At 42.5% G+C, this 17,613-nt stretch overlaps 1 protein-coding gene across 1 annotated transcript in view; it reads left to right on the forward strand.

Moving 5' to 3' along the window:
• Positions 1 to 17,613, forward strand: part of LOC125170570 (uncharacterized) — a 40,470-nt gene that overhangs the window by 6,863 nt on the left and 15,994 nt on the right. The gene's annotated exons all lie outside the window — the stretch shown is intronic.

The following is a 17,613-nucleotide window of genomic DNA, read 5'->3' on the forward strand; positions in this document are numbered from 1 at the left end:
ACTATATTTGGGGAGACGGAGACCACATTCACAGAACTTTTATTACATTATATTGTTATAATTGTTCCATTTTTGTTTTAATTTTTTTTTCAACGTTTATTTATTTTTGGGACAGAAAGAGACAGAGCATGAACGGGGGAGGGGCAGAGAGAGAGGGAGACACAGAATCGGAAACAGGCTCCAGGCTCTGAGCCATCAGCCCAGAGCCTGACGCGGGGCTCGAACTCACAGACCGTGAGATCGTGACCTGAGCTGAAGTCGGACGCTTAACCGACTGAGCCACCCAGGCGCCCCTAATTGTTCCATTTTTTAAAGTAAGCTCTGTGCCCAACATGGGGCTTGAACTCATGACCCTGAGATCGAGATCGTATGCCCCACTGAGCCAGGTAGGCACCCCTGTTCTATTATTAGTTACTGTTGTTGATCTCTTACTGCACCTAATTTATAAGTTAAGCTTTTATGTTTAGGAAGAAACATGGTTTCAGGCACCCTCAGGGGGATTGGAATGTGTACCCCATGGGTAAGGGGAGACCACTGTATTCAAAAAGCAAAGTTTGGTGTGCCTGGGTGGCTCAGTCAGTTGAGTATGCGACTCAATTTTGGCTTGGGTCGTGATCCCGGTGTCGTGGGAACAAGCCCCATGTCATGTTCCACGCTGCTTGGGACTTTCTCTCTCTCCCTCTGCCCCTCTCCCCCTCTTCTCCCCTCTCTAAAATAAAAAAATAAATAATTAATTATTTTTTAAAAAGCAAAGTTAATCTATTCAGAGTGAAGTAAGAAAGAATACAGCGTGGGCTTCAGAAATGTGATAAAGATGTAGAAGAGTTGCTGCTGGAAATGGAAGAGGGAAGTGACAAAGGACGTGTTACAAGGTTTCCTAACATCGGACAGGGTGTGACTGCAGCTGCTCACCATAAATTTGGGGGATACCATAAGAGTACCTTACCTCTATTTTTCCATCTTTGAATGGGATTTAATAGTCATTCCTAGCTACAGAATAAGAGTATTGCATGAGATGCCTAAATATAGTTATAATTTGAAAAGAAGTATACTTTGTTCCTAATAATATTTGTTTCTTATTTCATCAGTGGCCGTATAACCCCCCAGTAAAACCTAATAAAACTTTTTAATGATCAATAAATGAAAACACTGTGCACTAAAGTACTCAGGTTAGCCCCAGCAGAATTAAAGGACTCCTACAGCAGAGGACACTCTGTCGCAGGGACTCGGATGTAGACGGAGCAGAAAGGAGGGGTCCATGCAGGGAAGGGGATGATAGAGGGAGCGGAATATTGGTTACATACAGAGGGATTAATCAAAAAGTAAATACATTAAGAATAATAGAAGCTGGCTTTCTGTTGGAGGACGGAGTCACAAATAGAAGGCAGATATATTGATGTCAATGTCAATGAAAATGATGGAGTGGGGAAATCCAGGGGCCTGTCTCTTCCCGTAAATACTGGAAAAAAAAAAAAAACAGTGGCAAAAACTCTCAGAGTCAACTTTATCAGAGCTCTACAAGACAGTGAAAGGTTTACAGCAACCAAGCAAATGCTTAGTCAAGAGAATGAGCACTGAGGGGCACCTGGGTGGCTCAGTCAGTTAAGCATCTGACTCTTGATTTTGGCCTAGGACATGATCTCACGGTTCGTGAAATAGAGCCCTGTGTCAGGCTGTGCACTGACAGTGTGGAGCCTGCTTGAGATTCTCCCTCTCTCTGCCCCTCCCCTGCTTGCACTCTCTCTTTCTGTCTCAGGATAAATAAATAAACATTTAAACAAACAAATAAATAAATAAAGGGGTTTTTGTTGTTGTTGTTGTTTTTGTTTTTGTTTTTGTTTTTGTTTTTGTTTTTGTTTTAAGAGAATGAACACTGGGCGCCTGAGTGGCTCAGTTGGTTAAGCGTCTGATTTCAGCTCAGGTCATGATCTCGCAGTTCATGAGTTCAAGCCCCACATCGGGCTCTGTGCTGACAGCTCAGAGCCTGGAGCCCATTTCAGATTCTGTGTCTCCCTCTCTCTCTGCCCCTCCCCCGCTCACATTTTCTCTCTCTCTCTCTCTCTCTCTCTCTCTCTCTCTCTCTCTCTCAAAATAATAAACATTATTTAATAAACATTAAAAAAAGAGAGAGAATGAGCACTGAAACATGGTAGAAGAAGTTTGTTGTGTTTTAATTTACTCTTGTCTGCCCTTCTTTCCATGGTGCAGTAGCAATGTAGAAGGTGGCAATCAGGGTTTCCAGTAACAGAAAAGGACATGAATATTTGAAGAAGGAGGCACCTGGGTGGCTCAGTCGGTTAAGTGTCCAACTTTGGCTCAGGTCATGATCTCACAGTTCGTGGGTTCGAGCCTTGCATTGGGCTGTGTACTAACAGCTCAGAGCCTGGAACCTGCTTCAGATTCTGTGCCTCCTTCTCTCCCTGGTCCTGCCCAACTCACGCTCTCTATCTCTGTCTCTCTCTCTCCCTCTCTCTCTCAAAAACATGAGTAAACATTAAAAAAAAAAGAATATTTGAAGGAATGAGTCAAAAACTTCCCATATTTGATAAAATAGGTAAATCTACATGTCCAGGTATCTCAACACGTACAAAGCAGTTACAAATACAGAAAGAGAAAACACTAGAACAGACGCTGTGATTCTTTATTGGAATGTATCGATATTGGGTGTATCGATATGAATTTATGGTTTTCAGTATATGTGGATAGATATAGAAATAAATAGCTATAAATGAATATGTGACTCTGTGTGTGTGTGTATGTGTGTGTGTGTATTCCCTAGCTCTGTCCACCAAGCAGGTGTGTCAGTTCATGTTTACTAAGAAGGAGTTACCAAGACTCTTGCACAAGATTAGATGTGCAAGAGATATATAGGAGGAGCGTGGCAGCCTCCAAGGTGGACCCCAATGATTCTTACTTCTTGGCGGTCTCACACCTGGAAAGTCCTTCCCAAAATGAATAGAGTTGACCTATTTCTGCAGTGACATGATGTGAATTTAAGGTTAGACAATACAAGACATGTATTAAAAAGAAATTCAACTGAGTAAATTTTAAAGATGCTATTAGCGGGGCGCCTGGGTGGCTCAATTGGTTAAGTGTCCGACTTGGGCTCAGGACATGATCTCACAGTTCATGAGTTCGAGCCCCACATCAGGCTCTGTGCTGACAGCTCTGAGCCTGGAGCCTGCTTCGGATCCTGTGTCTCCCTCTCTCTCTACCCCTCCCCTGCTTGTGCTCTCTCTCTCTCACTCTCTCTCAAAGATAATAAATAAACTTAAAAAAAATTAAAGATGTTATTGGCTTTAGTCCATGATTCATGAATCAGGCAGCAACCTACATAGCAGATAGAAAAGAGCTCCGATGAGCTATACAAAATGGAAGACTTTTATCAGTAGAAGGGAGTGGGACAAGAAAGTTATACTAGCAAAATAATGGATCTGTTGTGCACAGTCACTTTCCTTCAGGGAATGGCAAGGGTCTATCCGGCAGGTTACCTCACCAGTGCTGACCTGGTGATTCCTAATTGATTGGTTTAAGATTCCATTTCTGGGAGAGGACGAAACTGTAAGTTTCAGTTTGGTGGCATGGGGCTTAGCATAAGTGACTCCATTTTGGACCTGTTGGCTTGTCTTTAACAGTGGCTCTGCCTTCTCTTGGAGCACTTGTGTAGGGCTAAAGTCAGCTGTCATGTCACAAGGACGCTCAAGGGACCCTAAGGAATGGTCCTTGTAGTGAAGAACTGAGACCTCTTGCCAATAGCCAACTGGGTCATCTTGGAAATACACCCTCCAGGGTCAAGTCAAGCCATCAGATGACTGTGCTGTGGCTGACCTCTTGACAGCAACATCATGAGAGATTCCGGACCAGGTAATCTGCTCTCAAATTCCTGACCTACAAAAACTATGAAATAATAAATATGTATTTTGTTTTAAGTTAATATCTTTCGAAGGTAATGGCTACACGGTGATAGGTAACTAATACAAGTAAGAAAGGAGAAGGGAGAGAGATCCTTCAGCCTGAGATGTCTTCTGACATGTGTGGAAGGAGACAAGGAAAGAAGGACAGGAGTAGGACAAGTCTTGCACAGCCGCACAGTTCCAAGAATGTGGAACTTCTCTGTTTACTAAGTAGATGGGGAGTTCCCAAACCAAAGTTGCCCCTTGAAGAATTCCTATGTCTTGCAGAATGGGCCCCCTGAGCCTGCTATGCTTAAGTATTGACTGGGAGTAACCCTTGGGGAGTATGGCCTCAGTACAAACAGGGTGATAGATGGGGTGGGGGGGGCAGTAGTAGGGGCTGTCAGTCAATTATGTTACCTGTAGCAGGAGATCCGAGTGACACACTTTTTAATTGTTTTTAATGTTTGTTTATTTTTGAGAGAGAGACAGAGAGTGAGCAGGGGAAGTACAAAGAGAGAGGGAGACACAGAATCCGAAGCGGGCTCCAGGCTCTGAGCTGTCAGCACAGAACCTGACGTGGGGCTCGAACCCACAAACCGCGAGATTATGACCTGAGTTGAAGTCGGTCGCTCAACCGGTGGAGCCACCCAGCTGCCCCCAAGTGGCACATTTTTATAGGCACCACAGCAAGTTTAGGCATGGTGACAGCCTGATCCCAATGATCACAGGTAGTGTCAAGATCTTGGCTTGTAAATAACGCTTTTCTCTGAGAGGAACCAGGGCTCCTTAGAGAAATGACTGATCCCACATCTGGGGCAGGGGAAGTATAAGCCTGGAACACTTTGTTGTGACAGAGCAAGGAAGGGCTCAAGGAATACTGTGAAAGTGTCACAAGGACATAGAAGCCACTTGAAGAGCCTTCCATTGGCCAAGTCAGGAACAAATCGAGCATCAAAATTTAAAATGACAGTAAAATATCATCACGCATTGAATAAAATAGAAAATTATGACTACAAAGACATAAATAAATGAGTACATCAAAAGTTTGCTGAGGAATGGGGTATTTACATGGTTTCACTAGGAAAAAGAATATCTTCACAGAGGATATGCCTAGCAGATATTACCTTAAGCAAGGAATCAAAGTGAACTTCATTAGTAATGGGACAGACTGAAATTATGTGCCACATGACACGATATAAAGCGATGAAAGTGACATCACTTCTATGATATTCCTGCCAAGGTTGTATAACCTGAATATAATCCTAAGGAAACACCAGCAAAATCCAAATCAAGGGACAGGTTACAGGATAACTCCGAAGTGCCAAAGTCATGAAAGTCTGAGAAAGACCAGGGAATTGTTTCAGGCAGAGGCAGATGACGAGACATGACAACTTAGTGCAGGCTGTGCTTCTGAACCTGTTGCTAGAAAACACATCATTGATACAATTGGCAGAACGTGAGCAGAGCCTGAGGCTTACCTAGCAGTCACGCATTAGTGTTAATTGCCTGCTTTTAACGGTCGCATTGTGATTATACAGGAGAGAGGCCTTGTCTGTAGGAAAAAGTATTTGTGGGCAGTAGGGCCTCAGATCTGTACTTTCAAATGCTTAAGGACAAAAAGTTGTTTGCACTGTACTTAACTTTTTTTTTTTTAACTTTGTGAATGTTTCAAAATAAAAAAGAAAAGTCCTTACGGTATTTGAAAGATAAATGTGTCATAAATGTAAGGTTTTATTATTTAAATCCAGAGAGTCCTTTAACATTTTTTAACTTGATGAATAACTGCCCTCTTGCTTTTCTTCTCATCCGAGATTACTGCAGTTCATTCACAAGACTGAATGGAATCTTAACATTTAAACACCTAATCGCTTTCTTTCATCTTTGGCACACATGAACTGGATTTCCCCACATGTATGAGTCACCTGATAACAAATTTCCCAGCTTAAATAGGTTTAAAACTGCACTATTAGTAAAGCAGCATTGTGAATTGTGTCTCAGATTCAAAATTTATAGTAACAATGTGTTTTAGCATTCATGTTCTTTCTCAACATGCACATTTTTCTTCCGTGCTGCAAAACGTTTTTCTGGTGTTGAAAAGTTTTCAAGCAGTTATGCCATCATAAAGCCCCTCCCCCATTTCTCACTCCCAGAAAATCAGACAGCTTGATGTGTTTGTTGCTTTAATTTGAATTGTAAAACACTGCATTCTTTGAGTTTCCCCATAAAATGAAGTAAGAGAAATATGCAATTGCTATGTCAGGGGCGTATGTCTAGATAAATAAAATGTGCTCTTAAGCCCTTTCCCTAACCTTGCCATTTCTTTTTTATTTAAAAAAATTTTTTTGGTTTAATGTTTTTATTTATTTTTGAGAGAGAGCAGCACAGATTGTGAGCAGGGAGGGGCAGAGAGAGAAGGAGACACAGAATCTGAAGCTGGATCCAGGCTCTGAGCTGTCAGCACAGAGCCCGAAACGGGGCTTAAACCCATGAATGGTGAGATCATGACCTCATGATCTGGGCCACAGTCGGACGCTTAACCGACTGAGCCACCCAAGCGCCCCAACCTTGCCATTTCTAAGGATGAGAATCTAGAGGAATACTGCAGTCAAGGAAGAAGGGATTCCTTTTCCTTCACTGTTGTCAGAGTCTATTCAATTTGGAGGCATTTGAACCAAATTTCTGCGTTGGAGAAAAACAGAAAAAAAAAATCAGTCCCTACCAAAATTTAGTTTATCTGGAAATGTTTGAGCAGATTCCCTAGACCAGTGGCTCTCAATGGTGGGGTATGTGCGTGGATTTTGCCCCGTCTCCCAGACTCTTGGCAGTGTCTAGAGGCATTAGATTGTCAGAACTAGGGGTGGGAGATGCTACTGGCATCTCGTGGGTAGAGGCCGAGGATGTTGCTAAACAGCCGACAATCACAGGACTGTCTCGAAACCATTGCTGGTGCCAGGATTGAGAAACCCTACCCAAGATGAAAACAGGGAAGAGAGACGGCTAGGGAAGAAACAAAACAAAACAAAACAAGAAACACAAACACAAAAGACCTAATAGTCAAATGATGAATTTCACACAGATTTATAAAAATACAGATTTTTAGGGATTGCATTCCTATTTGGTGGCCTTTTAGTATATAGCTAAGAGGCCACTTAAGGCCATTTTGAGTTTTGCCAAGACTACATTTTTATCAGTTCATTTCCCAAGTTTTTCTTGAGCACCTAGTATGTGCCAGACACTGAGGACGCAAAGATGGATGAATGTCTCTCTTCCCTGGAGGAGCTAAGAGTTTTTAGCGGTGGAAATATCTTTAAGTGAAGAAGTGTGATACAAACGGCAAGAGCTAAAAGGGCAAGTAAAAGATTTATCAGGGACTTTCTCTAAGCCAAGCACTTCCGCTTGAGTAATTCTCCAATCAGCCCTCTTCGGTGAGTGCTATTCCCATTTCTCGAGAGAAGAAACCGTGAGAGTAACAGCAAGAACTAACAAGTATATGCCAGGCCCCGTTCTCAGTGGTTTTCACATGTTAACTCGCTTTACCCTCACGACTACCCTATGACGTCGATACTAACCTCATTACCCCCTTTTGACATATTTAGGGACCCAAGAGTTTGGTCCACGTTCCCACATCTGGGCTGTCTGGATTTCCAGACAGAATCTGTGCCCTTCACAATCCACTGCAAGGCTTCTCTTACGCCTTGCGCGAAAGAGTAAATGGCCCACCTGGGCATAAAAGCCAGAATATGACTGAAAACCTAAGCTTTTGTCTGCGACACAGCATTACACGCTCCCCATGCTAGAAAAGTGCCCAAGATGCTTCGGGCCCCCTGATGCCTGGCTTTGCCTGGGGAAGCCAAAGTAGACTTCACATTGGAGGTAGCATCTGAGCCCATCCCAGAAGTCTAAGGAGGGAAGTTGGCAAAGGGGAGAGCACAGGCAGGAAGAGACCAGGACAAATTCCACCATGGCTAGCAGTTTGTTGTGGTGGCAATGCAGCATATGGAGGACGGACCGGAGACAACCTGGAGAGGTAGGCAGGGACCTGATCAAGAAGTATGAGTCCTGTCCCATGGGCAAAGAGAATTATAAAAAGGCCATGACTTGACTTGATATCAACCCTTAGAACAGTATTGTTGGGCTCTAGAATAAATCGCTTCCATTCCTTTCTGTCCCCCTACCCCTCTCTTGTTCTTTTTAATCCCACTTTGCCTGGTTTGAATGTTTATGGTATGGGGGAAGAGAAGGAAGGACCTGGACTGCCTCCCCCTTGGCAGTTCTCCCCAGCCACTCTGAATCCCACTGAAGCCAGCCAACATACAGGCGTTTTAATGACGACGGTGCTGGTAGAAAAGTGGCGGCAGTGTGATGCAATTACAACCCAAATTACACTCTCTAGATTGATGTGGTTGGATATATTTGGAGTTTGATAGTGCTCCTATTAGTAATACCCATATAGTGCTTTAGAGTTCACAAAGCTTTTTCACAAGCACTCTGTTGTTTGATCATCAAAACAAACCAAGGAGGTAGGTATTATCCCATTTCACAGATGTGGAAATTGAAGCTTACAGAATGTGTATGAGTAAGTGGAAACAGTGAACACAGAACTCCCGACTTCAAGACTTATCCTCCCTCCTTGCCTTCCTGCCTTTCCTTTCTCCCTCTTTAACAATGTTTTTTATATGTCCCCACTTGTGTGGAACAGCAAAAGCGAGGAGGGTTGACTTTGCCTTCCCTTCTCGTGAGCCCCTATTCTTATTAATTCAGCCATGTAAGATTTTCCCAAATATATCCTGTCGCCCTTAGTGACATCCTGATGGACATCCTGGTAGATCAAATACGTGCTTCTTTTTATGGCACATCTGATCTTCTGCACTCTGGCCTCTATCCAAGTATGACCAACCAACCATCCTGGTTTGTCTAGAATGGAGGAACAGGGGACTTTCAGTGCTAAACTTGAGACCATTCTGGGGAAAGCCAGACAGGTGGTCACCCTCTATCCCCCTCTCCAGCTCCTATGTGCTTCTGTCCGAGGCTGACTTCTGAGAATCTTCATTCCCAGTATTTGCCGTCCTGTTCGAACTCCCTGTCTTTGATTATGCTATTCCTTTCACCAGAAACATATACCTCCCCCTTTTCCTCTCAGCTACTTTCATACTTTTTCTTTAAGTACATCTTCTGTGTTCTGAAGAGCAGGTACTAATTTCTCCAGGAGACCTTCCCTGATCTAAATGTCCTTTCCTTTGGCTTCCTCATTTCCCCATACAGACTTTTGTCATAGCATTGAATTTCTCTCTATTTAAATCATCTGCAGGGCACCTGACTGGTGCAGTCAGTGGAGCATGTGACTTTTGATCTCGGGGTTGTGAGTTCGAGCCCCACATTGGGTGTGGAGATTGCTTAGAAATTAAACTCTTGGGGCACTTGGGTGACTCAGTCGGGTAAGCATCTGACTCTTGATTTTGGCTCAGGTCATGATCTCACGGTTTGTGACCTCCTAGTTAGACCTCCTAGTGACCTCCACGGTAGACCTCCTAGTGTACCTGTAATTCTATACACCTTCCTCAGGACTAGAAGTGCTTCAGAGTCTGCCTGAGCCCACAGGCACCCACCGCTCCCCTTGCCTGGAGTGAACAATGAAGAGCCAAGTGGGAAACATTTCCTGACAGGAAAAACCTCAAATAGTTTAACGGCAGAGGCGCACATACAGATAGGTATTGTATAAACAATCACCTGGCACGGTAGTTCTAGTTCTCAAACCTGAGCACACATCAGAATCGACTGCCTGGCTTGTTAACAGACAGACTGCTAAGTCCTGTCCCCCAGAGATTCTGAGTCAGGTGGTCTGAAGTTTGCCTCTCTGGCAAGTTCCCAGGTGGCACTGCTGGACAGGGGACAATATTTTGAGGACCACCACCTTAGCACCCATTCCACATCTCTCTCCTCAACAGATAAACCTGCCCCTCCTTTCACTGAGCCAAGCATGGTCGCCCATGATGCAAGAGTTCCGATGACAAAAACACCTTCCCTTGATAGAGCTACTCCTTAACATCGTCTTATCTCTCTCTTTTTCTTGCAAATGATTACAATTGTTTATGCTGATCAATTTCATTTCTTCACCATTCATCCCCTCTGTTAATGTTCTGTAACCTTTCTTCTACTCTGTTCACTACTTGATCGTTCTCAAGGATTATTTGTAACTTTATGACTACTGGGTATATGTTAGATAGAGATAGGCAACTGCGTTTGGGGTGGCCATGAAGGAGGTTGGGACTAATTTTTGTTTCTTTTTGCTTAGGTAGGCTCCTGAAAAACATCTCTCTTCCTGTTTTCACCTAGAGAAACCTAATTTCTCCTTGCTTTTTTTCCCCCAGTAGAGTTAAAAATAGCATGGATCTATTTATCGTTTGCCAATTTCCCTTAGGATGTCTGCAGATGTTAACAGATACTTCAAAGTCAACAAAGAAACCTCAGATTTTCACATTGGAGAGGGTGGAGAATGGAAGGCCCTTGATCCCTGGTAACTAACTTGGTTGGGTATCATCATCCTTGTTTTCACTGCTAAGAACTTTTTTCATAATGAGAATACAATTTTTTTTAATTTATTATTATTATTTTTTTTTTATTATTTAGTCATCTCTACACCTAACGTGGGCCTCAAACTCATGGCCCCAGTATCAAGAGTCCTATGCTCTTCCAACTGACCCAGCCAGGCAACTGACCCAAGAATACAAATACTTTAATTTAATTTTAATTTTAATAGTAGTTTTAGGTCTACAGTAAATTCACAGGCATTAATTCATTCATTACCCAAAACATATACTTCTCAGAGCTCAGACACACAGGCTATTTAATAGGATGCATTTAACATACGAATGAATTCAACTGGCATGAAAAAGGGAAATTATATCTATTTGTAAGTGCAGAGAGGACTCCAGGTCATCAGATTGCATGTTGGTTAGTGATATTAGGGCAATAGATTCATTTACTGGGTCATCAAAGATATTAACTGAGTACCTCTTGAACACGACAGTTAAATAATGTGGGTAGATACTTAAAAAAAAAACAGAGCTCGAAGTCGGTTACATTTCAAGGAAGCATAGTATAGTTGAAGACATTAGACATATACATAGGGAAAACTAAAAGTGGAAAACAAGCACAAGAGATTTTTTTAAAGTATATTTACTTATTTTTGAGAAAGAGAGAGAATGAGAGCACACATGAGCTGGGGAGGGGTAGAGAGGGAGAGAGGGAGAGAGAGAATCCCAAGCAGGTTCCATGCTGTCAGCACAGAGCCCAACTCAGGGCTCAATCTCGCAAACCCACGAGATCATGATCTGAGCTGAAATCAAGAGTCGGACGCTGAACTAACTGAGGCCCCCAGGTGCCCCCATAAGCACAAGAGATTTTTGAGAGGCAGAGGACCAGCTGCATAGTGGGGACAATAAGTATTAGGAGCTCATGGTCATTAGCTCCCTTAGTAGCTTGATTTCTTGAAGCAAGTGAGATTCCTTCCTAGGAAGCTTGGTTGGAGCGGGGAGGCGGGGGGCGGGGAAGAGAAGTGGAAGGGTGCAGATGATCACAGTATGAAAAAGGAGGAAATAGAATGGGGAGGAATATTTTATCTAAGGAAGACTTAAGAGCACAAGGATGTTCAGGGACCAACGAATAGGCCAATCTACCTAGAGCAGGGATTTCATGTGGTGAAAAGCAAGGAAGTCACATTTTAGTGGCATTGGAAAATATCTTAAGATCTCATCAATGAATCCTCTGGGAGAAATAGAGACAGGAAGCTAGCTTCCTTTAACTGATTAGCATCTGGTAAAGTTGAAAATGCACATATCATCATATGTACTGATCAGCATCTTGCAAGAAACAGAATGTGCTCTCACCCTGGGTTATTGAGGAAAATTTCATGGACTATTTACAAGAACACAGGTACAGTTAATGGAAATTTAAAAAATCAATGAGGGTAGCAGTAGCAGGGAACTTTGGGGAACTTCATGGCTATCCCTAGGTCTGAAGGGGAAAAGAGAGAAAATGGTTACCAGATCTCCAGAATCCAAGGAGCAACAGTCTTAGGGAAACTTAGGGAGCCTTAGGGAGAGGAATGTAGCCAACCCACAGAGACCCAGCATGATAGAGACCAGGAGAATAAATGCCCTGATCTCAACCCCCTTTCCTCCTACCCACCCACTCCCCTGCTTTCCTGCTGGTACCTCCCACTGGCCAGATCCAACAAGAAGGCAGAGGAAAAGGGCATTCATTGATGTAGTCCATAAAGGTCAGCTTCCTGGGGTGCAGAACAGAGTAGAGGAGAGAGTGGAACTGAGGGGCAAAGGGAAAACATCTGGCATACCACAATTCTACTTCCAGGTTTACACCGTATAGAAACTCCACGTGTGTGAAAGGTATGCACAAATAATTGTCTTGCAGCATTTCTCATAGTAGCCATAAACTTGAGGGAAAGCTTCATTAATAAGGGGCTAGAAAAATTGAGGTATATTCATTTGTTAAAATATAGTGCAGCCATTAAAATGAATGAACTGGATAGATAGAAGTGTGCATGTACATGTGAGTGTGTGTGTTGTAGAGATACGTGCATCATGATAGATAACTATAAAAACGATTAATTACAAACAGAGGCACCTGGGTGGCTCGGTCCGTTAAGCGTCCAACTTCGGCTCAGGTCGTGATCTCACGGTTCATGTAGGGCTCTGGGCTGACAGCTCAGAGCCTGGAGCCTGCTTTGGATTCTGTGTCTCCCTCTCTCTGCTCCTCCCCTGCTTGTGCTCTGTCTCTGTCTCTGTCTCTCAAAAATAAACAAAACATTACAAAAAATTAAAATAAAATAAAATAATATTTAAAACAAACAGAAAAAGCAATTCCTGTCTGTTGTTTATACCCACACATATGAAGTATAAATAAATGAGTAAGTAAGTAAGTAGAAGAATATGTGAATCAGAGACCAGAATTATGATAGTTCCTTTGGTAAAAGAGGAAAAAGGGAGTGATATTGGGGGAGATGGAAAAAGCACCTTCATGTATATATTTTTTTATTTTAGAAAGATCTGAGGCAAATATGACAAGTCTAGTGATAACTGTTCTGAAGGAAAAGAAAAGGCAGAGGGAGGAGACAGAGAACATGGTAGATAATACTTAAAATGTAGACAGAGTGGTTACAAAAGGCCTTTCTGTGTAGGTGACATTAGAGTGGGGACCCAAAGGGAGGGCAAAGCAAGTAAGTAGCCGGGCACCACTACAGCTGCTGGGGGTGCAGCCAGTGCAAGCGGCGAGGGGGCAGCTTGTTTGGTCTGTTCAACTGTGAGGCCAGTGTCCATGGAGGACGGTAAGCCAAGGGGAGGGTGATAAGAAAGAGCTCAAAGGGTCAGGCTGGGGGCAAGGTGGGTAGGCCTGGTAATGAAGATGGTAAGAGGGATGAGGAAAGGAGAGAAGGAAAAAAGGGGAGCACCTAAGAAAGGAGAGAAGAAGAGGGTCACTTGAGTGGCCAGCCTCCCCTCAGAGGAACATGATCGGGGCTGCCCCTTATGGAGCAGCTGCAGTGCTTGGTGTCGAGCAGGAAACAGATACCAGTCCTGAGATTAAAAAAAATTATATATATATATATATATATATATATATATATACTATATATATATACTATATATATATAGTATATAATATACATATTAAAGTTTATATATTTATTCTGAGAGAGAGAAAAAGACTGTAAGCGAGAATGGGGGAGGGAAAGAGAGAGAGGGAGAGAGAGAGAGAATCCCAAGCCCTGCTGTCAGCACAGAGCCCAATGTGGGGCTTGAACTCATGAGCCATGAGATCACGACCTGAGCCGAAATCAATAGTCAGACGTTTAACTGATGGAGTCCCCCCAGGCACCCCATACATATATTTTTAATCTTTAATGTATTGAGGTGAAATTCACATACCACATGCTTAGCCATTTTAAGTGAACAATTCGGTGGCATTTAGTACATCCACAGGGTTGTGCAACCACAATCTCTGTCTAGTTCCAAAGCATTTCCATCACTCGGAAATAAAACTCTGTACCCATTAAGCACTTTCTCCCCATTTCCTCCTCCACCCGGCCCCTGGCAACCACCAATCTGCATACCGTCTCTGTGGATTTACCTATTCTAGATGTGTCATATACACGGAATCACACAATGTAACCTTTTCTGTCGGGTTTTTTTTTCACATAGTGTAATATTTTCAGGTTCATCCATGTTGTAGCATGTATCAGTATTTCATTTCTCTTTATGGCTCAATCATACCTCATTTATACATGTTTGGTATCATGATTTTTATAATTTCTAATGGTAGTAAAATACACACAACATAAAATTTACTATCTTTTCTTTTTAAAAAATTGTTTTAAATGTTTATTTTTGAGAGAGAGAGAGTGACAGCCAGTGGGGGAGGGGCAGAGAGAGAGCAACAGGGAGTCCAAAGCAGGCTCTGCACTGTCAGCATAGAGCCCGATGTGGAGCTCGAACTCACGAACTGTGAGATCATGACCTGAGCTGAAACCAAGAGTCAGTTTCAACTAACTGAGCCACCAGGTGCTCCCCCATCTTAACTATTCTTAAGTGTACAATTCGGTTGCATTAACTACATTTCCATTGTTATACAACTGACATCACCATGCATCTCAAAACATTTTCTTCTCAAACTGAGAGGTATCCATTAAAAGATAACTCTCAATACCTCCTTCCCCAGTCCCTGGTAACTACCATGCTATTTCCTACTTCTGTGAAGATACTCTAGGTATTTTATATGAGTGAAATCACACAGTATTTGCCTTTTTGTAACTGGCTTATTCTACTTAGCGTCATGTCCTCAAGGCTTATCCACACAGCAACATGTGGCAGAATTTCTTCCCTTTTTAAGGCTGAATAATATTCCATTCCAAATGTGTACACCACGTTTTGTTTACCCATTCAGCTGTTGATGGGCACTTGGGCACTTGGGTTTTTCCACTTTTTGGCTTTTGCAAATAATACTGCTATGGGGGCGCCTGGGTGGCGCAGTCGGTTAAGCGTCCGACTTCAGCCAGGTCACGATCTCGCGGTCTGTGAGTTCGAGCCCCGCGTCGGGCTCTGGGCTGATGGCTCAGAGCCTGGAGCCTGTTTCCGATTCTGTGTCTCCCTCTCTCTCTGCCCCTCCCCCGTTCATGCTCTGTCTCTCTCTGCCCCAAAAATAAACGTTGAAAAAAAAAATAATACTGCTATGAATGGTGTACAAAAATCTGTTCACCTGTAATGCTGATGGATGTACAAATATCTGTTCAAACTCCTGCTTTCAATTCATTTGTATATTGTATTACAGTTCTCCAGAGAAACAATAGGAAACTGTATGTATAACAATGGAAATTATATACATAATGAGGTTTATTATGAGGGATTGGCTCAGGTGATTCTGGAGAAGTCCCAATGTGCCATATGCAAGCTGGAGACCAGGGAAGCGAGTAGTGTAGTTCTAATCCAAGTCTGAGCCTGAGAACCAGGAGCACTGATGATGTAAGTCCCATTCTGAGAGCAGCTCAACCATCAGGCAGAGAGAGAGAATTCTTTCTTCCTCCACATTTTGTTCTATTCAGATCATCAACAGATTGAATGGTGACCATTCACATTGTGAAGGGTCATCTGCATTACTCAGCCCAACTGTTCAAATGCTAATCTCTTCTAGAAACAGCCTACAGACACACCCAGAAATATTGTTGAACAGGACATCTGGGCATCCTGTGACCCAATCAAGTTGACACATCTCAGGTGTATACCCAGAAGTGAACCATCACAGATATATACCCAAAAGTTGAATTACTGAATCAGATGGTAATTCTATTTTTATTTTATTTTATTATTATTATTCTTTAAATTTATTTATTTTTTAAGTAAGCTTCATGCCCAGTGCACAGCGCAATGCAGGGCCTGAACTCATGACCCTAAGTTCAAGATCTGAGCTGAGATTAAGAGTCAGATGCTTAACCCACAAAACCACCCAGGCACCCCAGTATTTCTATGTGTAAATTTTTGAGGAACTACCACTCTGTTTTCCATAATTGCTATACCATGTTTCATTCTACCAACGTGTGGTCATGGTATTTTAATTCTTTTCAAATTCAGTGTGTGTAGGGAGGATTGGGCAGTTCTGGAGCAGATAATCACCTGCATATTGCCTGATGGGTCTCTCTCATTGGTTCAAGAGGGCAAGGCCAGGCAGATGGGAGTAAGCCAGATGCTCAGTATGAATAACTGAGAGTTTGAGACAGGAAAACACAGAGATTGGAAGTGCTAGAAAAGGTGTGAAATCAGGGACCAATGGACCAGCTGAAGGCTTAGCTTAGATGATGCCTCTTGGAAAAGGAGAGAGGATGGCTAGAATAAAAAAGTTACATAAGTGTTGACGAGGATATGGAGAAATCAGAACTCTTGACACTGCTGGTCAGAATGTAACATGGAGCACCTGCTTTGAAAAGCAGTCTGGCAGTTCCTGAAATGTTTAGAGTTGCCGTATGAACCAGCAACTCCACTCTCAGGTATAAACCCAAGAGAGATGAAAATGTACTCCCATTTAAGACGTGTACACAAATGTTTAGGGTAGCATTATTCGCAATAGATGAAAGGTAGAAAGAACCCAAATGTCCTTCAACTGGGAAATGGATAAACAAAATGTAATATGGCCATAATTGGAATATTATTCAGCCATAAAAGGAATGAAGTACTGATATAGGCTACAACATGAATGAACCTTGGAAACATTATGCTAAGTGAGACAAGCCAGTCACAAAATAACCATATGTTTTATGATTCCATTCTTACGAAATGTCCAGAATGGGGAGATCTATAGAGATAGAAGGCAAATTAGTGGTTGCTTAAGTTTGAGGGGGGTGATGGGGATCTACAGAAGTGACAGCCAGACAGTGTGGGCTTTCATTTGGAGATGATGAAAATGTTCTAAAACTGACTACAGTGATGGTTGCACATTATCTGAGAATATACTAAAAACCACAGAATTGTACGCTGCAGTTGGGTGTAATTGTAATTATAAATGAGTGAACTGCATGGTATGTGAATTATAAACAAAGTTGTTTAAAAAAAAGAGGGACATTAGAAAATAGAGCTTTGCCTTCATAAGTGACTAGTTACAGGGGCTACAAAGAGAATGTCAAGTATCATCAATTCATTATGATGGGGAAACTATGACAGTGATTTCCGCTGATGGAAATAGGACAGTGTGGAAACTGAAAGAATAAAAATGCAGTTTGGAGGAAGAGATCTAATAAGGTTAAGAAAAAATATCAGGGCGTTGTAAGTTACTTTTAGGTTGATTTGAATTTTACTAGCTTCTTTCCCAGAAGCTTCCAGCAAATGTGTTTTTCACATGTTTTCATACCTCATGGGCCTATATTAAGTCAAGGTCCTGAACAGAATACCACCCACTCAATCTAGGTGTTACAGAGATGTTAATTACCCCTCAGTTTCCACACTAACCATTTTCCTTCCAGCAGAAGAACCAGTGCCTTCCACGATTTTTAGCTGAAAACAGGGCTACTACCCTGTTTCTCTTTTGGGTGAACAGGATCAAGTGACTAAATTCAGGTCAATGGGATGGGAGGGAAAGTGATGTGTGCAACTTCTAGATCGCCCCTTAAAGACCAAAAATGCTTGCAGTGAACTCTCTTCGCTCTTCCTGCAGACTGGAA

This window comes from Prionailurus viverrinus, chromosome B4 (genome assembly GCF_022837055.1).
Source record: "Prionailurus viverrinus isolate Anna chromosome B4, UM_Priviv_1.0, whole genome shotgun sequence".
NCBI classification, from domain to species: domain Eukaryota; kingdom Metazoa; phylum Chordata; class Mammalia; order Carnivora; family Felidae; genus Prionailurus; species Prionailurus viverrinus.